The following is a 25603-nucleotide window of genomic DNA, read 5'->3' on the forward strand; positions in this document are numbered from 1 at the left end:
CATTTGCCAGAAACACCATACTAAATTTGCAACTTTTTACATGTGAGCATATTGAGGAGTTCAAATGTTCAAAAATAGATAAAAATGAGTATGACTTTAACATGTAACAGGGGAAATAAAGCAATTCAAAATTAAGACATATGGCATATTCAATCATTCAATCATACCAGTAAAAAGGAAAATAGCTTCATTAATGAATAGTGATTAATAACATTAAACTTATTATTATATACACCATATAAACATGATTTTCATGGTCGATTTTTGCAGAACTCCGCCTGGGCTGACAATCTGAGTTCTTCATTATCAAAATGTTCTTGACATGATTTTTATCAAAACGTTTCTGTAGAGTAAGGTTCATGTTCCTTTTCACGCGAATTTCTATATTATTATATCCATCACCCTCTAAAATCTCAACAGGCTTGCCCTCTTCAATAAGCTCCTTGAGTCCCTTCTCACCACTGACACTCCAGTAAACTTGTGGACACAGTCATGTCACGTGCAACCTGGCCGGTCTGGTTTCTTTGCCGCCACTGGCCCGTTTCACAGATATGTTTTACAGATATGATGAGAAATGACCTACTTCACTATCTGCCCTCCATACTTTTGCTTGGACATCAAGAATGTGTGTGCTGAAATAATTATTTGACTTTATAATAAAACTAGAACCATTGCTGAAGGAGAACTAAATATCACCCCTGACAACTAACTTGGACAGTAAAACAAGGACAACTGAACAGGGGAATTAAATCCATATAAAATGCAGCTATTGTACATATGTAGTAATGTGTGTGCACTATTTATGCATGAAGTTTGGAGTTGATATCTTAACAAGTTTAAAAGTTAAAAATAAACTGACAGACAGACGGTCAGACAGACATACAATCCTAAATTGTTTTAATAAATTTAAATGTAAAGTTTTGCTTCAGTGACAATCTTTTGCTTCAAATGAAGTGTTTGTTACAATTAACTTACATTTTAGACTGCCGAAACCCAGTTGATGCAATGAAGTATCCTGAGCTACTGAAATGCCTTTTCGACGGTTTTACACAGTTACTGCCCCCGATAATTTGCTCCTCGCCTTGCCTTTTTTCTGGAAAGAAATGACATCTACAGTTTACTATAATTGACATTTTCTTCATGTTTAATATTTAACAAAACAATTGTAGTCTAAACCGAGGTCAAATAAACAAGCACTTGTATAGGAGTACCAACTGACCTGTTTAATAGTAAGTGTGATATAATCCATAGTGTGTAAGTGTCATTCATTGCTTTTATTAATTCAGACATTCGTGACAATGCATGTCATTACTAGTATTTTGTTTGATGAACACTTTCTAACTGGATTAATAAATAAGGGAAAACAACATTCTTCATCCAAATTTAATACCAAATACATGTATTATTCCTAATGGATACAAAACTGACCATTTATGCTACATTTAATTTATTAATTGAAAAATGGGATATACATTAAAAATCGCATAAATCAGTGAAAAACCTACATTTCCATCTGACTTGTCAATCAGCGTCTGAATTCGACAATCCGGCGACGGCGACAGTATTTTCACTTATAGTTTTCTTTGTAATTATCAGCACTTCCGTCTAATAGTTGACTTTTATCATTAACTCCAGTCACATAAATATGATCAACAATTACAATTATATCAATCTTTCTCTTAAACACAGTCTTTCAAAACCGTAACTTCTCCAACAAAACACAAAGTTCAATTACTGAATTAGCCTTCAAACTATGATCACTGGATACGTTCTTCTCTAGGCATTGTTTCTCTGCGTTTATATAAACTCCCTAAGTGTAGTCGTGGTCTAAATTACTGTTTATTTCACTTTAACTTACTTGAAACGCCCGCGTAGTTCACGGATCGACAGTCGCGAAAATAGATGACAGGAAATGCCAGTCTTCACCGGAAGTAACGTTACGGCGTTATTTTATTTAAACGTGTTCAGTGATTCGTTCTTGTCAACAAATATTGTGGTCTGCAGAGTTTACTATACGCTGTTCTACTGGGGAAAAAGTGACAAACAAACAGGTAAACATTTTAAGAATATTATGTTAAGTATAGGATGAAACATGTTGTAACTCGCAAATTTCTATTGCAATGATGAGTCATATATTTTCGTGGTATTACATATGTATCATTATGTTTGGAAGTTTTGCTTGTGCTCTTTGGAATTTAAATTTAGATAAAGAATCAGCGTGATAAGTTGGTAGTTATGTAATTCTTAAACTGATGTGATTAGAATAATTTCAAAGGTGTCTATATCATTTACTTAGCTATAAATAAAATGGAACTATCTTTACGGAGTTCGTACACTGTGGACTTTGTACCATAAGTCTGTGATGTAACAGTTTACTGGAAATTATGTACATATTTGTGGTACACAGTGCATCAGTCTCCAAAAGATATATCATTATGTTCAATAATGAAACAAGCTTTAAAGTGGTACAAAGTCTTAATTATCTAATAAAATAACTGCCATGCCAAATAAAATAGATATTTAACTGAAATAATTCGCTTCCAGAACAAATCTGGTTAGTTTTCTTTAAAAAAGAAAGAAATCAAATACTACAATAAATAGTAATCTGCTATGTTAATCATAACATATGCAATGCAGATGCTTATAAATTAAGTTTTTTATGTAACTTATTGTAATGAACAGACCGATTTCAGGGTGATGAATGTCCCCCATATGGCAAAAATCAACTTGAGTGGGCATCCACAACCAAATGCTGGAAAAAGCTTCAAACAGACTGCAGTGTATTCTGTCTTCAAGGTACTGGGCTTGCACTAAGTAACTGTACGTTAAATGTGTATTTGTTCGTTATTATGTAAAATAATCACTTATGGGAAGTATCTTAGTTTTGGGGCCAATATAATATGTTTTGATATACATGATATGAATTTTAAATATTACTTATGTCTTGTTTAATTTACCCCAGATAGATGTCCTACAGAACAATATCAGACCAATCACCATGCAATAGCCTAACAAAACCAGACATTTCAGTCCATTCCCTGTTTTCAGATCCCAATGTATATTGATTATAGATTCACTTTTATAATAGTTTGAATGTGTATAGCTCTTTACTATAGACCTTTTTATGATTTTTATTCCCTAGAGCACATGTGAACAGTTTACCTCATACCAGAAAGGACCCGGAGGCAGTGCATGGTGTTCAACATTCTCATATATGCGCCAGAAAGGAAAATGGCAGTGTGTTGAAGACATTGACAAACAATTTGAAAACTAGCCTTTGTGCTAAGCCTGGCAGTCTGTGGCTGATGACATTGTTTGTAGTCTCTCATGTTTGCTTACACTTATAATAACCTTTGTAAGACCTCAGTTCATGAACTTGTGAAGAATTATAGTTCATGAACTATTCACTTACAGTTCGTGAACAGAAAATGAGCCATTGAAAAATAGAAGGGAAGTGTTCATGAACTGTTCATGAACAGAAAAACCCTAAAGAACTTTTCAAGAACTGTGTTGTTCATGAACTGTTCAAGAACACTTCATACCATTGGTGTTCATGAATAGTTCATGAACACTTCATGCCAAAAGGGTTCAAGAATAGTTCATGAACATTTCATGTCATTATGGTTCAAGAATAGTTCATGAACACTTCATGCCATTAGGTTTCAAGAATATTTCATGAACACTTCATGCCAATAGTGTTCATGAACAGTTCATGAACTAAAATTTCAAAAATATTTCATTGACGTGGCTCATTTTCTGTTCACTGACTATTCATGAACTATTCATGAACTCGGTTCACGAACAGTTCATGAACTGTTCACTAATTATTCGTGAACTGCAGAACAACATTTCGCAGGGGTGACTTTTGGAAAACCTTGTAATTGACTCACCTTGTGTTTAAGGTTAAATCCGACGAATACGCCATCTTAAAATGTTTATATAAACGCGGCACCTAAATCTAACCGGCACTGTCTAATAAGAGTTGAATGTGATTTTCGATATATATATATATTATCACGTTTGTAATTTATAAATTATAACTTAATAAACAAACTTTATTTCGTGAATAAATAATTTCCTACCAACCTTTTTTAAAAGAAACTTGAATTTAAAAATTAAAATCGCTGTACACTATGTAGGTTGGCGCAATACGAATCTGAATAAAAATTCATGTTATTTCGAATGTTAGCTCATAAAGGGTAACCATCTGCTGTATTTCTCAATAATTTACATACATTTTAGAAGCCAATTTGAGAATTTAGTAGCCAATTTTGAGATTTCAGTAGTCATGGGCTATTTTGGCTGCTGGTAACGCTAACATAGACTATTCGCCCGGAACGTATACCGAGTTGATTCGGTCTTTAGACACGTACAACTGGGATAAGAGTGCATCCAATCAGATTAATTCTAACAAAGAAGTCATGAGATTTGCAAAATGAAAGTTAATTGGAGCAATATTTACAGGGGGTGGAGCAATGTATACACTTTTTCACATCACATGGTTTGTGGATTTGTGTATAATGTGTGTATACAAGATTTTAGTTCCATTCAAAGTGAGGACATCTCAATATTCATACAGTTAACGCAGGTCCTCGTCTAGATTGCTAATATGCAAAAACAATGTAAGGACCAGGGTTTAAGTCCTCTGTTTCCAAAATGTCCTCACTTTGTTGATCAAAAGTCAATAGCACGTCCTTGAATCAGTAGGTAAACAAACACACACACACACACACACGCACGCACGCACACACACACACACACACACACACACACACACACGGAGAGACAAAGCGGCGAAGCGGCGACTATATGCTCCCCTATATATATATATATATATATATATATATGGGAAGCATAAAAATCCGAGTGCTGAAGAGGGACTCTTGAGATATTGTTTGAACTGTGTGATTATTCTATGTGTTTATTAAATGTTGTATTCAAGATTAATACGAGTACCATAATGTTATAAATAGAATATATGATGAGCAATCTATAATAAGATAAAGTTTATTATGCTTGGCAAAAATCAGAGCCAAGCCTTGCCTATGTTGCTAAGCCTAATATGACTGCATATTTATATAATACTCACCATAATATATTCTTTCTATATATGGACATGCTTTTAAACAAATATAAATTGTGCTTCCATCATCAAATACTTGATGCACATTAAATATCCCTCACATTGTAAAATCACAGTGACGTATAATATAAAGACACTAGCCTTTCGTAGAGGAAGAAAATTTTAAACTATCATACCAAGAGATTTGTTTCAATCTCAGATACATCTGTTAATTATTGAATGTCAGTTTTGTCCAAGAGGCTCTAATCTACCAGACAGTGAAGATACTGTTTTGGGAAGATTAATTGTGATTAAAAATGATATTGTAGCTTGATTAATTAGTACAATGTACGTGAACAAAGAAATAAGGATTGTCTTCATATGTATTTTTTAATGTGAATGATATACAGTTGATATGCCCTTTTCAACCAAGTTAACCCATTTTAAAGTAATGGATATGATTTAATGAAACTGATGGTTTTACAACAAGCGGAAATTAAAATGTCTCTTAAATGCAAAACACATGAAATTGATAGTAGGCTTTGATGAGACATTGAAAAGACTGATCTCCAATTGTGGTATTAAAATGTGACCCATTTGACCTCAGAATATACTATTTCTGCAGACCTGAAAATGATATGCTGTGAGACAATTTTGTTTGTCATATATATGTAAAGGATTGCTGAAATGATGAATACAGAAACAGGGGGAAAACTTTTTTTTAGATACCTAGTCATTTTATACATTCCAATTATGGAAATTTAAATAAACTTCACACACTGACTTTCCACTCACTTCAATTTAATATTGCATACTGTGTTTCATCAATTGTCAGAAAAACTACATATATTAACATTATAAATATAAAATTACACTTATTTGTATTCACAAAGTTATCCATTACTGAAAGATATTTTCAGATCAGGATGTACTTAATCAAATGTCTGATTATTTATACAAATCTGCACCTGTAGAGGCGAAACAAAATACCCAACTATTTTCATGGCTGTGATACAGCAAATTTTTACAATGCTGTATAGATGAATTATCAACATGGAAACATTCAGTTTACTGTCAATAGTGACACTGACAACCTCCGTGGGTCAATCCACTGCAAAAAAGGGTTCATGAATACATGAACTCGCAATGAACAATTATCTGTGTTCATGAACTAGTCATTTACTCCAAAAATAGTTCATGAACAGTTCATTTACAAGCAACTGAACTAAAAAGATTATTCATGAGCGTCTTGTTGTTATTACAGTAGATTCCACTTAATTGAATATCGGATAATGGAAAAATCCGATTAATTGAATAGAAATTGAAAACACCAAACCATTTGCATCTCTTCCCATTGTAAAAACATCGCTTAATCTGCAGAGCTCCAGATAAGGGTCGAATTTTCGAAATTAAGAATTATTTTAAAGTCAGTTACGTATTTATTTTAAAATCTGGTTGTACCATTAAGAATTACAAAATCAAGTCACAAATATTAATTTTACATCGGTTCGTATATATTTTTATTGAGTTCTTTTCACATATTAAAGATCTATTCGGTACTTATATAGAATGGTTATCAGGTTTGTTTAACGAAGCGCTGTTTGAATGTTTATGTCAATCGTGTGCGATGATCCGTCCTCCACCTTACGCTAGTTATCCAACGATTGGTTCCGCGTCTCAGAGCTACCAAATACCTGAAACGGAGAACCCTATTTACCTTCTAACCCCCTGTACGACTCAAAATTGCCGATAAACAATTTACAACGATTTCGACGTTATAACGCAAACAAAAGGACAAATCTGTGTTGTTTCTGTAAGTTGAAAAACTCATATTTGTGTCTTGAACTAAGGCCTAAATTAAAATTAAGTTTGTTTGCCCTTTACCGACCGACCCACTTTTTACCCCTCAACCCAAAATTTGTTATTGTGATTTCTGAAAACATATTTTTTTTATTTTCGTTTTTTTTCGCCAATCATATAAGAGCCGACTGCAATATCTATTTTTGTGCGTATTTATATCCCTGGCCATTCTTATTGCCCCTGACCGATCTAGGTCGCTCTGATGGTTGGAATTTCATATGCCCCAGAATGCGCAGTTATGCAAGCATCTATAACCGGCATCGCGGTCAGCGGTGTTCCCTAAAAATGGCGTCTCGCTGAACGACATCATACTTAACTATTGGTTCGCGAAAGTAGTCGAACATATACGAGTTTACGTTCGTTGCACACATAACTATCGAATTAACGGCTGACTTCATATAATTAGTATGGATAAATGAAAATCGCGTGTCATTCTACGATGGAGTGTATGTTTTCAATACAAATAAAACTATTTTTTTGGAAATGTATGTACTGAATGTCACAGAACACAGGTACTTGAAAAAAAAAGTTTGGTCCTTATATATATACTCTTATTATATATATATATATAAGGACCAACATTTTTTTTTTCAAGTACCTGTGTCACAGAACAAGTGCTTGAAAATCGAAATGCAGTCTACTCGCGATGAAAAATACATCTAACAGTTACAGGATTATCGTTCGAAAATGCAAAAATAGACAAAGATGATTCGATTTATATGTAAGTGGATCTGTGTTTAATCAGATTCATGTGCATATTCTGCTTTATTATGTTTGACACTTTACTGTAACGGCATGTTAGTGAAATGGATATTTAAAGGTAAACTTATTTAATATATTAATTACTCTTAGCTAAATACATCGCCAACACTCGAGTATATATGTTTAAAGCGTAAATATACCCACACACTGAAACTAACACGCTTAATTTATTTCCCCAAATCAAGTTTTCATGCTAATGTTTGCCCTTTTGTGAATTTACTTTGCCATGCCGAGACTAATGGCTCTATGCACTCTCCAGTCAAACACTTAAAATTGAGGCCTGTGAAAATTTCAACTGTCCTGTGAATTTTTTCTCCTGGTAGTCCAGTCTGGCCGGTAAATTGTGACGGTCTTTCTTCATGTCTAAATTATTCCATTAAAGGCTTTTGGCTGTCTTTCTACACTCCTTCAATGCTTTTTGTATGCTTAAGGGAAAGGTTTAAGTTAAAAATAAAAGCAGTCTGGCAATTAAATAATTACAAATGTATTTGAGCAATTAACATCATTTATTGAATACATATTTGATGTAATAACACATAAGCATGCATTTGATATTAATATATGCTAGAAACCAGCAAACAATATGTGGTTAAGCTACATAGGGCTTTGAACACTGCAACAGTGCTTTAATAACAGTGTTTTAAATATTCACAGACTATTAGTGTATTATAAATATAATTTCTCAAATAAAATAAAATAATTTTCCTTCCTACCTACCCACCTGTAAAATCTAGGGTCGGTAAAGGGCAAACCAACAATATTTTAAATGTGGCCTTATGTGCATTACGTTTGGTAGCTGGGGTGTTTTGATAGTTTTACCCTTGTAAAAATCTGCACTGACGAACATTCCTTCAGACGAGAGCCAACCTAGCATTTCTATGAGTTTCAGAAGTGTTTTCTTGTAGTTTATGTTGGCAAGTAACTGTTCGATCATGGTCATTTTTCTTCACAAGGCAACCTTTGCCAACAAAATAGAACATAGTTAACAAAAATCGACCGCCATTTAGGCAATTAATGGCTTTAAAATGTTGATGTACCGTATTTTACCATGTTTACCGCGCAGTTTCTTACCTCAAAGTTTCCCATTTAAAAGTTGATGCGCGTTATACATTGGTACGAAGCAATCCTGGTTGCAAATATGTGAAAAAGTCATTTCCTTAACGTAAATGAGCGTAAAAGCCGCCATTTTGTTATTTCAGACAACTACAGAAAACTACACCCTATAATCTTATAGAGTGAAGGGGCTGTTGTCGAAACAACAAATATTGTGCAAAGTAGGAACGAACGGGGTAGCAACAGTTTGGACAAAAATTTAAATGTTTGAATAAAATGTGAAATAATGTCTTTGTTTGTGTTTTTACACGTTTTTATTGACGACTTTCGATCAGGATTGTTGTCGTCATAGCGGAGAGCAGGTAAATGTAGGTGTGAACGAGGTCATTTTCGCGGGTATTGGTAGGTGAGAACAGGGTATTTTTGTACTTTGTAATTGAAAGCTTTTATTGAGCAATTAATTTGTGCCACAACTTGTTGAGACGCTAATTGGCATTTGAGACACTTATTGACATTTGAGAACGTAAAAATATGCAATCGCACCTCAGTGTGTATAAATATTGAACGTTCAACAGTGTTTTGTTAAACGTTCATTTGCTATCGTCTTTACGAGTTTTTATTCATCTTCAAATTAAAATTGCAGGCTTTCCCCGAGGAAGAATTACATGATGTACATGATTTCTTATTTGCCATGTTTTACATGAAATGCACGATGACTGTTAATTTGTTGTTAGAAAATTACAAAATTGTCAAAATAATATAGTGCTATGCAACCCATGCTCCGTATCATAATGATGCTTCCTATTGTTGGATACAAAATTAAGCTTTTCAATGAACCTGATTATTGATTGCGCACTAGTAAAAATGGCGGCCCTTTTCGGTCTTTTTTTTTGCTAGTTTTTTTGGTCTTAAATTCTTTTTTTCTCCATTTTGGCTTTAAAAAAAATTGGGTGCGCGTTATACATGGGTGCGCGGTTTACATGGTTAAATATGGTATGTGATTTTCCTGTGTCAAGAGATACCTACCTTGTATATATCGCCTGTTCAGCGCAACACTGTTCCAACTCCATTTAACAAAAGTTTTCAGGAAAAAGAAAAAACTGTGGTTTTATGTTGCTTCTTTAGATATGTCATATGTTTTTTCTTATAATGATGTTATATTCAAATACTTTATAAAATAGCTCTTTACTACAAAAAAAATATAAATTTTAAAAGAGATATTAAACATTATTGCAGTTAGAACAGTTTTCCCACTTAAAACTGTGTCTATATGGGTTTTTTATTTAGTGGAACACTGTTCTAACTCAAGTTAGAACAGTATTACGCCTAACAATTATTGTTGTTTGCTTATATTAAATATGTGCAAGACTGCTCAAAGTGACTTTATGATTATGTCTTATTTAATTATGGTTGTTTTAAACAATAATCATTTAAGACATAAACTATAAGGTTATTTATGAATGCTTTATTAAATTTCTGTTACACAAAACTTCATAATATATTAACATTTTGTTTGTTAGTAATGCAAAATGCTCATCATATTCTTTAGTATTAATATATTAATATTGAAATATGATAATGAATATTCAAAGTATTAAACAAATGCAGTTGATAATTTTAAAGAACACTGTCAAAATCTATACTTAAGGCAGCTGTTGACAAAAATACTATTAATAACATTCCTGTACATACGAAATGAAAGGCAATTAATAAAATTAACTACATTTATATAACCTGATACATGATTAAACAATATATACACAGAATGTACATTTATGGTGGCTTTTATCTCAATAAGTATACTTCATAGGAAAAGGTTTAAGAATAGAAAAGTATGGAGCGCCATATCTGACTTTATATGAGTACTGTCACTGTTTGCAGTACATTCATCATTAGTTTCGGTGGGACAAGCTTTATGCCGTGTGCAATCTTCTTTACGTTCTCTACATTCGTTATTATGTGCAGTACTAACAGCATTACGTGCAGTAGTTACATCATTATGTTCTGTCAAAACTTAATTAGGTTCGGTACATTCGTCAATATGTGCAGTAGTTACAGCATTACTTGCAGTATAGTTACAGTATTACGTTCCGTGGACAAAGTTTTATTTTCTGTGCAAACTTCATTCTTGTCTATGCAAAGTTCCTGGTGTTCTGTACATTCATTAAGAGCGGTAGTTACAATATTACGCGCAGTAGAAGCTTCACTGTTTGCTTTGCAAATTTCATTATGTTCAGTACATTCGTCATCATGTGCATTAGCTACAGTATTATGTTCTCTCAAAATGTCTTTATGTTGGGTACATTCAACATTTTGTGCAGGAATTACATCATTTCGTGCTGTGCAAACGTCTTTACGTTGAGAACGTTCGTCATTATGTGCAGTTGTTACAGCATTACATGCGGTAGTTATAGCAATAAGTTATGTCAAAATTTCTTTATGTTCGGTACATTTATCATTATGCGCAGTAGTAACAGCATTACATGTACTAGTAACAGCATTATGGTGTGAACAAATGCCTTTACGTTTGGTACATTTAACATTATGTGCAGTTGTTACAGCATTACGTGCGGTAGTAACAACATTATGTTCTGTCCAAATAGTTTTACGTTCGGTACATTTATCATTATACGCAGCAGTAACAGCATTGTGCGCAGTAGTAACAACATTATGTTCTGTCCACATAGATTAATGTTCGGTACATTTATCTTTGTGTGATGTAGTCATATGATTATGCGTTGTGGTTTTAAAATTTAGTGCTATGCAAATTCCATTGTATTCAGTACTTTAGCCGCTACGTGTACTGCTTACATTGTTACCTTTGATAGAAACGACTTTATGCTTGGTAGTTACGCCTTTTCATTATGTGGATAGGTCTTTCTAGGAACATTTATACGTGTCACCGGATTACGTAATTTTCCCGCAAGTGTGAAATAGAATCTTGGACTATTCACCACAAGACAATTCACCCCCTGGACAATTCACCCCCAGAATTTGATTTCCTTAGACAATTCACCCCCAAAGAAAATTCACCCACAAGACAATTCACCCCGAAATTTTATATGAAATTTAAGTGTAATTAGCCCTTGTCATATTTGAAAATAAGTTGTGAGCAGATGTTTTAGGGTTATAATTTTGACTTTGTAGCACAATTTTTACGTGAAAATGATAAAATGTAGTATGTCAATGAAATATGACATTGTGATTTTTGTCAATGTCATAATGATGCGCCACTCGTGAAAATATTGTTTTCTATGATCACTCGTGAAATAAAATCGATATTCCACCGAATCCAACAAATATCCTATATGCAGTAGTAACAACATTACGTGCTGTGCATACTTTTTTCCGTTTGGTACATTCGTCATTATGTGCAATAGTTACATCAATGCGTGCTGTTATAAAAACATTATGTACTGTGTAACTCTCTTTTCGTTCATTAAACATCATTGTGTGCACTTAGTTAAAGCATTACGTAAACATAGACATTTGCAATAAAAGTCATAATTAATGTTTATGAAGTTGTTTGTTTTATCTTATATTAATATTTTGAGATGATAGACGTTTAGAATTGCCCAGTCACAGAATGCTTGATTGTTGTAACCCATTAATTGCACGGTCCCAACCAGATTACATTTCCTGTCTTTAATTAATGTTTTCTTTTCAATTAAACCATTGTAATTTATTAAATTAATTATCCCATCTAACATGAATAAATAAGTAATGGTCATAATGTAAAATGTAATTATTGCACGTAATGACGAATGTACCAAATGTAAATAAAGTTTGTGCAGCACGAAATGATGTTACTACAGAACGTAATGATGAAAATACTGCACATAATGACGAATGTACCGAACGTGTAGACGTTTGCACAACAAGTAATGACGAAACCACTGCACATAATGTTGAATGTACTTAACATAAAGAGGTTTGCACAAAACAAAATGATGTGACTACTGCACGTGATGATGTAACTACAGCACGTATTGACGAATGTACCGAACGTAAAGAAGCTAGAACAGAACTGAATACTGTAACTTATACTGCGCGTAATGCTGTAACTACAGCCCATAATGACGAATGAACCGAACGTAAAAAAGATATAACAGCACGTAATGATAATGCTACAGTGCGTAATAATGTAACTACATCACATAATGTCGAATGTACAGAACGTCAAGAAGTTTTGACAGAACATAATGTTGTTACTACTTCGCATAATGCTTTAGTTACTGCATATAATGACAAATGTACAGAACGTAAAGAAAATTGCACAAAGCATAATGCATATTCCACTAAAAATAATGATTAATGTACTGCAAACAACAACAGCAGTCATATGAAGTCAGTTATGGCGTTCCATAGAAAAGTGTATTGCTTTAACACATTTACCTTATTTAGACCTTTATTAATGATTTTACATGTATTGATATACATAACCGTCTAACGATTTTATAATGTGCATTGTTTAAAAAGACTAACTTTTGCCTTTAACTTTTAATATACAGGTAATATCTGTTACATATTGTAACAGTATGGAAAAATAACTATAATAGCTGCAACATTTTATAAATCTACACACAACCAAAAAACTTTGTATGAAAAATGTCTTTACATTATCCTTATAATCTCACAATAAATTGTGACAATCATGGAGTTTATTTTGAAATATCTCAAAAAGTCTGGACACAAATAGTTAATTCCCAGCAGTTTACCCACAATAATAGACACACTTCTGAAATATCTCAACAAGTCTAGACACAACATAGTTAATTCCCAGCAGTTTACCCACAATAATAGACACACTTCTGAAATATCTCAACAAGTCTGGACAAAACATTGTTAATTCCCAGCAGTTTACCCACAATTATGGACACAATTCTGAAATATCTCAACACGTCTGGACACAAAATAGTTACTTCCCAGCAGTTTACCCACAATAATGGACACAATTCTGAAATATCTATACAAGTCTGGACACAACATAGTTAATTCTCAGCAGTTTACCCACAATTATGGACACGATTCTGAAACATCTCAACAAGTCTGGACACAACATAGTTATTTCCCAGCAGTTTACCCACAATTATGGAAAAATTCTGAAATATCTCAACAAGTCTGGACACAGCATAGTTAATTCCCAGCAGTTTACCCACAATAATGGACACAATTCTGAAATATCTCTACAAGTCTTGGCACAACATTGTTAATTCCCAGCAGTTTACCCACAATTATGGACACAATTCTGAAATATCTCAACAAGTCTGGACACAACATAGTTAATTCTCAGCAGTTTACCCACAATTATGGACACAATTCTGAAATATCTCAACAAGTCTGGACACAACATATATAAGTTAATTCCCAGCAGTTAACCCACAATAACAAGACCAAACATTAGTATTCCATGACATCATACAAAAATGACATCATACAATAATGAGATCATAGCTTTACTATGATGTAATTCTTTATTCTAGTGAGGTCATAGATTTGAACAAATCTAGGACAGTGTTGCACTAAAAATAAAAGTGATCATGATCATTTTAATTTGCGCAACACTGCTCCAACTCAAGTTGGAACAGTGTTGCACTGAATTAAACATATCAAGTGAGATAGAACTAAATGCCAACTGGCCCTTTTTGACCCTTATTTTTAGAAATATGTTGATTTTTAAAAAAATATTATGTGTATCTATTTAAACCAGTGACAAAAATGCAAAAATGTCACTTTTGTAAAAAAAAAGTGAGTTAGAACAGTTTTGCGCTGAACAGGCGATATATGCCGTGTGACGTGACAAAATCCACCTTATGGTCAATGGGAAGTAACTTAGTAAATCGTCATGAAATGACGTCATTAAATTCAAACACTATTTATTGCGCCATTTGAAACACGGAAGTGTATTTCTGTTTACGTTCACTGTCAAAATTTCAAGAAATATGTCACAAGAAGAAGAAAAATTGCAGGTAAGACTTTATGTTTTTTACTTGTAACATTTAAACTGTGAAACCTTTTATTTCCTTCTAAACATACACAGTATTTGTTATTGTTTTTTGCAAAAAAAATCAGGTTGGAAACGCAGTCAATCAAAAGCGATTTTTTTTTGTGTGTTTTTACATATGGATTATTACAATATATTTTTAATTCGGTATAGCTAAGCTCGTTTAGCCTATGGATGTTGTTTTAAATCTTAAATTTACTGCTTACTTTGGAATGTGTTCATAGCGCAGTCGGTATGCGCGCAGTACTTAGGTATAATGAAGATATCGCGTATTGTGGTATAACAAAGACCGTGGTTCGATACTCCACTGTGACACGATCTTTTTTTTCCCGTCTATTCATTGCAAACCGCGTTGAAACAGAATTGTTCACCGTCATATGTACACCATCCACAATATTTTAAATTTTGCTTTCGCAGGAACTGGAATCGCTCCTCTAGGATCACTTTCAAAGGACGCCTGCAAATTCCCAAGAAATACATGAAGAAACATCCGAAGACAGGGATGAACAGTCTGACTTTCCTTTAGAAGAGGAGTGTGAAGTTGTCATTGGGGGTCGTGCTAGGTCGTACCTATCCTCTGTAGACCAGGATTCTGCTGAATGTAGCAGCGATGTAGAGCAGGGATCATATTTTCTCACAATCAGTCTGGAATTCAAATGGGGGGAAAAACTATTCATAAATTAACATCCGAAATCAATTCATTATTACATGCCAGAATTGTTCAGGTCCAAATCGGGACATTCCATGAAAATTGTCGGGAAATTAGACCAAAAAACAGGACACTCAAAACGTTCACTTGTTCCACATTGACTTTCGTCAGTATATTACTTACAAAAACTCTAATTTTCTGCCCAATTTTGCGATACATGTGTTTCAGAAATTCGTTAACTGTGACAGCGTTATCCATCTTCCGGAAGTAAACAAACTCCATAAACTGAATTGTGGGGTTTCACCGTATGCCTCAATTTGACATCCAATCGGTACAGGGATATCCCCTTGAACATATGTAAATCAGTGACACGTTGTGAGCGCATCAAGCACTTTTCTTATTCAACCAATCGTCAATTAACTCTAAATTTAGATTGAAGCAATATTTATTTTCTGAAAATCAGTTGAAAACAAAAAAAAAGTTAATTTATGTGAAACATCGATGCGTTTTGGTCAGCATCCAATATGTTTGATGAACAAAATCGGTTGTTTTGACAGGTTTTATAACCTTAGGTGGTAATTCACAGGATAATAGTGTCATTTGCGTTTATTTCTGTATGATACATCTTTTGATAGCAATTAGAGACCCCTATCATAAAAACACTGTGGTGTGAATGCCTGTTAAAATCAATAATTTGCCGATAAATCGCCCATTAGGTGTCAAAAACAACACTGGTGCACTCGAGTAGCAGAAGCGGGTTGTTTATTGGGGGCAATAAAAGGATTAGCGATGGTAAGTGCATGTTAGCCAGACAGAGCTTGAATTGCGAATTTTATTGGGAACTTATAGACTTTTTACGAATTTCGAAACAGAATCGGACCGACTGTTTGGGATTTTCAATCGGTCTTTCATGACCCCAATTGGCCTAGGTCCGACAAAACCGAAAAAATATGATCCCTGATAAAGAGTATGAAACCCATCATGAAGAAGTTCGTGCGGATGAAGAAGTTCGTGCGAAAGATTTTATTTGAAATAGATGCGGCTGTCAATAATGTTGTTATACAAAATTCAGCTATGAGGACGTCCTCTCCCATAAGCTTGATGTACAGGTGTTAGAAACCCAAGAAAGGAGTTGAGTATAATGGCACTTCTTAACGAACCAGACATCGAGAGGAATTCAAAAGGTGAAAAGCAACTAAGAATTCGGCCAACATTTCGGGTAAATGGAATGGTACATGTAGTATGCCGACAGACATTCTAACTATTGTATTGTCTTTCTGTAGACAAACTAAAGGCTCTCCAAAAACATGTTTGTGAAAAGGGTATTGTGCCGAGAGTCCACAGCAATACTGGAAGAAAAACCGCTCATGCCATTTCATATGAGGATGTTCTACGTGTTGTTCGATTTATACATAATACGTCTAATGAAAGGGGTAATCCTGAGGCTGCTGCTCTGTGAGGCATTGACAATTTTGATGTTGTTTACCTGTCTGCGGAAACAACCAAATTGGCCCTGCAGGAATAATATTCTACAACATGCACAAATCAACAGGTGCGTGCTCTTCGACTGACGGCCTTCAAAGATTTTTTGCATACTTGTTCGCCTCACCAAGAGACGATGTATGCGCAATGTGCGAGAAAATGCGCCATGGCGTCATGGATGCAATAACAGAAGAGGAGAAGCTGTTGGCAGTCAACGTATTGAAAACGCATATTCTACAAGCGCAAACGGTAAATAATATTTAATAAATTGTTTTCGCTCATCGTTAACACATACCTGCTTTCTAGGATTTTTAAAACGGACCAATCACGACATCAACACAATGATCATATAGAAATATCAGTGACTTATATCCTGAAAAACTAACTGCTTCAAACCTTTATCACACATTCCATCTTGGTACTGGTTGAAATTGAAAACATGAGCATACAAAACAATGTATTGCTTCTAGAAATAAACACACAACATTTTGTAATAGAGTAGAAAACATTGTAACAAAAGAAAGAAATGCTCATTATGAGCAAGTCCTTCTTTAAACACAATGTGTTTACTAAATAAATTAACTCTTTACTATTCATTAGAATTGCAGTCTATGACGCTATTTTAAACGTTTTGAAGAAATCGATTTCAGAATGGAAATCTGGATTTCTCAGTTATCGAGCGTATCATAAATCTCGTTTGAGCAAGACGTAATAGAAGCTATATAAAGCAAATGCGTATTGTTTATTTGTCTAGTCATAATTGCGAACAATCTAAATTGAATAGAATTTAGCACTTGCACATTTGATTTATCGTAAAAAGTAAACGCATTCTTGTCTCATTCCAGAAAATTCCAGTACATCAGGTTTGAGGAAGACAAAACAGGTGTCGTCACTGTCAAAACAGCGGCTGGTGCGGAGGAGACAGAAATAAACATTCTAAAAAATAAAGACATTGGCTTTGAATCTCAAGAGATTCCACGGGTTCTTAAGCCGGGTGGTTTGAATGCAGCAAGGAAGACCTTCTTCCAGAAGACACTGCGACCTTTTGTGCGGAATGCGAATAAAAAAGCCTACTAACTGTCGATTTTGACTTTAAAAAGTATTTAATTGAAAAAACAGTTAATTCAGTTCATAGTGTAGTTGAATTGGAACATTTTGCAGCTATTTTGTTTGTTTTTATGTTAAAATGGTACTTGTGTGTGTGTGTGTGTGTATTGATTACAAATGGTCATCACTTGTTATGGTTTGTTACGTATAAGATATAGTCATTTAATTAGTAGTCGATGTGCCAATAAGCGAATCTTTTATGAACAAGGGCTGTTTGTAAAACATGCATGCCCCCCATATGGGCTGTCCATTGTAGTGGCAGCCATTGTGTGAGTACGATTTTTGTCACTGTGACCTTGACCTTTGTCCTAGTGACCTGAAAATCAATAGGGGTCATCTGCGAGTCACGATCAATGTACCTATGAAGTGTCATGATCCTAGGCAAAAGCGTTCTTGAGTTATCATCCGAAAATCATTTTACTATTTCGGGTCACCGTGACCTTGACCTTTGACCTTGTGACCTCAAAATCAATAGGGGTCATCTGCGAGTCATGATCAATCTACCTATGAAGTTTCATGATCCTAGGCGTATGCGTTCTTGAGTTATCATCCGAAAACCATTTTACTATTTCGGGTCACCGTGACCTTGACCTTTGACCTAGTGACCTAAAAATTGATAGGGGTCATCTGCGAGTCATGATCAATCTACCCATGAAGTTTCATGATTCTAGGCGTATGCGTTCTTGATTTATCATCCGGAAACCATTTTACTATTTCGGGTCACCGTGACCTTGACCTTTGACCTAGTGACCTCAAAATTAATAGGGGTCATCTGCGAGTCATGATCAATCTACCCATGAAGTTTCATGATCCTAGGCGTATGCGTTCTTGAGTTATCATCCAGAAACCATTTTACTATTTCGGGTAACCGTGACCTTGACATTTCCCCTGCGAAGATTTGTTCTAGAAATTGGAACGCTTCTGGAACTGTTCTAGAACATCAAGAACAGTTCTAGAATGTTCCATATTCGCGTTCTAGAACTTATGTGCTGGAATTGTTCCAGAACTGTTTTCTAGAATAATTCCAGACATTTGTGGAACAAGGCTTAGTTCTGAAACTGTTCCAATAATACACAAGAACATTTTTAGAACATTTCTAGAACAAAATAAGTTCAAGAAATTTCTAAAAATGTTCTAAACTGTAGTTCTAGAACACATTTAGAACTCTTTAAGAACCAGTAAGTTCTACAAACATTCTAATGGGGAATAAGAACACATATAGAACAGGTCTAGAACCAAAGTCTACAATTGTCCTACAATTGTTCAACATATTTAAAATAAACTAGTTCAGACAATGATAATTTGACTTCTTTCAAATTATATTTCAAAACAATTTTCACATTGAAACTTTGCTTGCTGTGGTGTCTGCAAGATATTGCTGTCATATCATGAGATATATATATATCATACACAAACAGAGGACTAATGTTAAGGAGGAGTGTTTGTTGATAGGTCTGGGATACTTTGTCTTACTTCTAATCCTAAAACATTATGTGGGTACTCACTAGAAACAATGTTACGAGGCACTCCTAATGAGTATCCAAACATAAGCTTTTATGGAGAACTGGAGAAAATTATCCCTGAAATACCAAAAAGTACTTCTCCTTTAAGTCCTTACAAAATCTTCTGCTACACACATACATATACATGTATATAACTGACTATAATTTGTCACCAAATTACACATTATTTAAAAAAAAAATTACTGTATCTGTTCGGAATTCTGCATACTTAGTGTCTTCTGAATTTGCATGTAATCTTGTGTCAATTAAAACACTAGGACTTCACAGAGTTCCTCAACATTCACCATCACAAGAATCTCAACGAACTAAACTGGAATTAGGTGACTAACTACAGGAGCTTCTGGTAACTGTAATAGGTGGATTTCATCCATCTTTTTCATAACATTATTCAGATATTTGTGTAGTTTATTTGTGTAGTCTGTCTCCAATAGTGCGTAGAATGTGGCACTGGAAGTGTTTCATCATCAAAATACAGTTTCTTCACACGCTTCAGTGGACCTGGAAAAAAGACATATGAATGTATATTTTGAAACAAATATAAACTCTTTAATTCATTAACAGGTTTATAATTACAGAAACTTAATTCACAAGCAAATGATTGTGGTTTACAAAAATCAACATGTTCAAACAAAATTAAATTCTGCACAGTATCAGGTTGTTTTGCTCCCAAGTAGTTTCCTTTCCCCTAGTTGTTTTGCCTCCCAAGTAGTTACCACGGCCATTCTACCTCATGTGTGAGCCACACTACCAAGTGTGAAACTACTTCTGGAAGGCAACATAATTTGGACAAAATAACACTTGTTTTTTCGTTTTATGTAAACAAACTGTTTTCTTCTGTTATAATGATGTTTTAGAAATATGCTTTTCTTAAAATTTCAGTAATTTACCTTATTCAGTCAGGCATTCCAGAATACATGGGTGTAAAGGTGACCAATGCCATTTTACTCTTGCATGTTATTAATGTTAATTTCACAAATTTTTAGATTATTTAATGTTTTGCCAAGTCTCGTCTTCTTGTAGTCATCGATAGATTAAAGTCTCATAATAAACTATTCCCGGGCCTCAAGAAGTTATTTTAGTGAGCATCACAGGTCTATAATCCCAGCCTGAAGTTGCGTGCAATGAGACTTTCAATGTAAACATTGAGCATTGTTAAATACTGAAATCACTTGCCTAACTTGCAGTGTAATCTTCAAAAAAATAAGCATTGGTGTTTATGTGGTTTAAATAAATGATAACCAGTTATAAAACAGAAAAAAATGCGTCCATTTGCCTTATACTCGCCCTTCAGCAAATGGACCATTTATGAATTGTAATAACAGCTGTATTAAGAATAGTGTTTGACCCACAATACACGTTGACTTACTTAACCCGTGTTTCGATGTGTACAGTTAAGTCCGGTAATCTTGCGCGTCCGGTAATCTTGCGCACTTCGCATTTGCGAATCTCGCAGACGACGAATGGTTTTCTTTTAAGTGATGAAAGATGGAATTTCACATTTTAAAGAATTAACGGATTTAAAAGTTACGTATTCCATGCAAAATTAAATTTGATCATTACATTTATACACCGGCTGCGCCATCCCTATACATCGTAAACACTGGCCTTCTTACGAAAAATTCAAAATGAATCACAAACTCCCTGCAGTCTTTAGCGTTTTCATACTTTAAATTAAGAATTCATAAATCCAACGTGTAATTAAGCATTCCATTGCACAATATCCGATCAGTTATGGTATTTTTGCCATGAAAATATATCGCATCAGACGACATAGTCATCATTTCCCGCCATTCTGTCAAACCAATTTGGTATGATCTCCGCATGCGTAATGGCCTAGTTTTGATATTTTCTGTACACTATGGAAGCATGATCGTGGTATCAAACCTGTTATGCATTTTTTTTCACGCATACCGGTACTTTTTTATTACATTGTTGTAATTGTCCACTATTATTAGTGATTATATTTTTTTTGATTTGTAGTGAACAAAAACTGCACTAGAAATCCACATTTAATTTCAATGGTTTTGCAAACTGATTTTTTAAATATTTTTCTGGAATGTTTTTTTATCAATAATTGGACACCATATGTCTACAATTTTGCCTAAACGAGGTCATTATACAAAGTGCGCAAGATTACCGGACACTGTGATAGTTTGAAAATGAGGTGAGTCATGTTTGTTTTGAAATCAAATCGGACAATTCTTCACTGAATTAATCAGATATTTTTGTGTTAATAAGCACTTGAACTTATAATTTTCATAATAAATTTAGATATTATGTTGCCAACTTATAAAAGAACATGTTTTTAAACCAATTGACCCTTAACTGCGCAAGATTACCGGACAGCATCGTAAGAACTCTCTGTCTGGTTGATTATTCTTTATCACATATCAAGCACTGGTACTTACCATTTTCCGATACATGAAGATGGTTTTCCTTTCGATGTGTCATTTTACTTAACATGAAGATATGAATTTAGTAAGGAGGGATTAATTTTAAGTTGGAAAATTAAATTCCAAAGCATCGTACGGGTCTCTGAAAATCTACCCAGCCTAACCCCAAATGTAATGGATAATTTCATTGGCCAAAATTCACAAAACAGAGCTGACTGGTTTTTTATTTTATTTACGTAGAATGTCAGCGGAGCAGCATTAACGAAAAACAGTCGGGTGCATATAAGCGCGCTTTTTTTAAATGGCAGACGTTCTTTTCTTGTTCAATCGCGTTATGAGCTTTATCGAACCACAAAATGTAGTCGCACCCAAAATAGATGTTGCTCACTACCAGGAGGGAGATCTCATCAAAGCCACTTACCAAAAACAAACATACGATGCGGTGATCAGTGAAATCCATCGTAAGTAAATTCGTTTGATAGCCAAACTTTTTGGTACCAATCTAAAAGGTTCTTGAATGGGGTGAACACTTTTTTATGACTGAAAGCGTTAAGCCCGCCTCGTCACTAATGTTAATAAAGTCCTGCCGGAGAATACCGCAAAATGATATTTCAGTTCGCTCAACGCGGACCTATTTGACGAGGCGGTGTCTCGGTTAACAATGTCCCCTAAAAAATGTCCATATTTCAATCGCTGTAGAGCAAGTATATTTCATTTACTGTTTATAACACTGTGTGTTGATAAAAACACAAAGTATTGAAATAAATCAATATTCAAGTTAAGGGGTCTTCCTGATCATTGTTAAACAATTTGTTGTAAATAGTACAGGTTCGGGCAATCATATTTTCGGATAACGAAAAATAATCTTGTAAATAAATATATTATCATAATAATAATATTAAAATTTGTATATACTGTTGATTACATATGATGAGGTTTATCTTAAAGCAAGCAAAGCGACCGCCTAAGCATGCTTTCGAGGCAACTTAAGATAGGAAAAAAACTCAAGGTAGGTATTATTTTCAAGGCATGTTCACAGTTCAGTGACAGGCAGGCAGTCCAAAATTACAGGCTTTAATATTTATGAATGTGAGTTGGACACTTGAATGAGACTCAAGAAATTCAATTTTCCTCCATTGAATAAGTGTTATTTTAAGTATTTTTTTATCAGTTGGTCAACACTGCCTATAGATATATGATTTTTTCCCTGTTATAAATGAAACATGAACACATTGTTCACAGTTATCCAATTTCACACTCACTCACTAGCCAGGGGTGAGTGAATTTTTTTGAAAAAAAAATCTGATGAACAAACGTTCGATAACATTAGCAAATTGTTTGTATGGGTAACTACTCAGACTAGCCAGAATTTCCAAATGTGAAATTTGATGGACTAAAACAAAGTATTCATGATCACATGACACAATGCTCAAGTTTGGTTTTCAACACATTTCATAAATGATTTTAGAGTTCAGTGATCAAACACCAACAGAGCCTCGTGATAAGTTGCCTGTAAAGAGGAGCATGATCCCATCAGATGCCTCCGAAGAGATTGACCTGACGAACAATGCTGCAAAGCAAAATCTCAGTAGTATGTTGGTTGTCTAATACTTTTTATTTTAATCCCTTAGAAATATATAAAATCCAGTATTTAATGCGTTCAAATCATAAAAACCTGCAACAGTGTCTTGAATATATTGCGTTCGTATTTAAGTTGGTGCTGAATGTCAAATTGTGTTATCCATCACCAGTTTACTTACAAGGTTTGCTGTATTGAAGCATTCTCAATTTGAAAATACTAATGTTGTGATCAAATGTGTAATAATTTCTTTGAATACTTTGATAATAAGTACACTCAATATTGACTAAATAAAAAGACGTTATGTCTATATTTGTAATACTGTCCAGCTGGATCATTTAGACTTCTTGTTTAGTTTAAGATGTGACTACATTTGTTATCTAAATGATTTCAGAGCAAAGTGCTCAAACACCTACAGAGCCTCGTGACAAGTTGCTTGTACACAGAAGAGCCTGATCCCATCAGATGCCTCCGAAGAGATTGAAAAGAACTGTTTACGGACATTTTCAGAACTGTTTTAGAACATTTGTTCCAGACTTATTTGAAGCAACCCTTCGAAACTGTTCTAAACATTTCTAGAATTGTACTGGAACACACCGGCTATAACTGTTCTGTAATCATACTGAAAATGTTCTAGAATTATTCTGGAACAGTTGTTGAACGTTAAATGAGAAAAAAATTCTAGAACAATTCTAGAACAGTTCTGGAAATTTATTCAAGAAAAATTCTGGAATAGTTCTAGAACGATAGTTCAAGAATTGTTCTAGAACAGTTGTTGAACGTTAAATGAGAAAAATTTTCTAGAACAATTCTATAACAGTTCTGGAAATTTATTCAAGAAAAATTCTGGAATAGTTCTAGAACAATAGTTCAAGAATTGTTCTAGAACACACCTTCAGAACTGTTTCAGAACAAATTGTTCTAGAAATTATTCTCATTTAACGTTCAACAACTGTTCTAAATCGTTCTAGAGCATTTTAAGGATGATTCCAGAACACTTCTAGTCATTAGTTCCAGTACAGTTCTAGAAATGTTATAGAACAGTTCTAATAATCTTCGCAGGGGTTGACCTAGTGACCTCAAAATTGATAGGGGTCATCTGCGAGTCATGATCAATCTACCCATGAAGTTTCATGATCCTAAGCGTATGCGTTCTTGAGTTATCATCCGGAAACCATTTTACTATTTCGGGTCACCGTGACCTTGACCTTTGACCTAGTGACCTCAAAATTGATAGGGGTCATCTGCGAGTCATGATCAATCTACCCATGAAGTTTCATGATCCTAGGCGTATGCGTTCTTGAGTTATCATCCGGAAACCATTTTACTATTTCGGGTCACCGTGACCTTGACCTTTGACCTAGTGACCTCAAAATTGATAGGGGTCATCTGCGAGTCATGATCAATCTACCCATGAAGTTTCATGATCCTAGGCGTATGCGTTCTTGAGTTATCATCCAGAAACCATTTTACTATTTCGGGTAACCGTGACCTTGACATTTGACCTAGTGACCTCAAAATTGATAGGGGTCATCTGCGAGTCATGATCAATCTACCCATGAAGTTTCATGATCCTAGGCGTATGCGTTCTTGAGTTATCATCCGGAAACCATTTTACTATTTCGGATCACCGTGACCTTGATCTTTGACCTAGTGACCTCAAAATCAATAGGGGTCATCTGCGAGTCATGATCAATCTACCCATGAAGTTTCATGATCCTAAGCGTATGCGTTCTTGAGTTATCATCCGGAAACCATTTTACTATTTCAGGTCACCGTGACCTTGACCTTTGACCTAGTGACCTCAAAATCAATAGGGGTCATCTGCGAGTCATGATCAATGTACCTATGAAGTTTCATGATCCTAGCCCCAAGCGTTCTTGAGTTATCATACGACAACCACCTAGTGGACGGACCGACCGACCGACCGACCAACCGACCAACATGAGCAAAGCAATATACCCCCTCTTCTTCGAAGGGGGGCATAATAACGTCAGTTAAGATTAACATCGCGGAGAATTTTACGATGTCGCTTTGCAAATACGTTAACAACGTATTTTATAAACGTTCATATCAATATCAATATTGAACGCATTAACAAAGTAGACATACCGTTGTAATCAGAAATC

The 25603-nt window shown here is 34.5% G+C and overlaps 4 long non-coding RNA genes across 5 annotated transcripts; 2 read left to right on the plus strand and 2 right to left on the minus strand.

Moving 5' to 3' along the window:
• Nucleotides 1–525: 525 nt before the first annotated feature.
• Nucleotides 526–1725, minus strand: LOC127839025 (uncharacterized). Its single transcript, XR_008030117.1, has 3 exons — nucleotides 1506–1725; nucleotides 976–1093; nucleotides 526–632 (listed from the first exon to the last, which is right to left on the minus strand). It is a non-coding gene; the product is annotated as an uncharacterized LOC127839025 (long non-coding RNA).
• Nucleotides 1726–1860: 135 nt separating this feature from the next.
• LOC127839021 (uncharacterized) lies at nucleotides 1861–4085 on the plus strand. Its single transcript, XR_008030114.1, has 3 exons — nucleotides 1861–2051; nucleotides 2694–2796; nucleotides 3143–4085. It is a non-coding gene; the product is annotated as an uncharacterized LOC127839021 (long non-coding RNA).
• Nucleotides 4086–22819: 18734 nt separating this feature from the next.
• LOC127839013 (uncharacterized) lies at nucleotides 22820–24095 on the plus strand. The gene is made up of 3 exons (XR_008030104.1): nucleotides 22820–22904; nucleotides 23364–23486; nucleotides 23869–24095. It is a non-coding gene; the product is annotated as an uncharacterized LOC127839013 (long non-coding RNA).
• Nucleotides 24096–24642: 547 nt separating this feature from the next.
• On the minus strand, nucleotides 24643–25243 carry LOC127839018 (uncharacterized). 2 transcript variants are annotated; one of them, XR_008030111.1, is made up of 2 exons: nucleotides 25125–25243; nucleotides 24643–24834 (listed from the first exon to the last, which is right to left on the minus strand). It is a non-coding gene; the product is annotated as an uncharacterized LOC127839018 (long non-coding RNA). The 2 variants fall into 2 exon arrangements; XR_008030109.1 differs by lacking the exon at nucleotides 25125–25243 and adding an exon at nucleotides 24980–25095.
• Between the last annotated feature and the right edge of the window lie 360 nt (nucleotides 25244–25603).

The sequence above is a fragment of the Dreissena polymorpha genome, chromosome 7, assembly GCF_020536995.1.
Source record: "Dreissena polymorpha isolate Duluth1 chromosome 7, UMN_Dpol_1.0, whole genome shotgun sequence".
In the NCBI taxonomy this organism is placed as follows: domain Eukaryota; kingdom Metazoa; phylum Mollusca; class Bivalvia; order Myida; family Dreissenidae; genus Dreissena; species Dreissena polymorpha.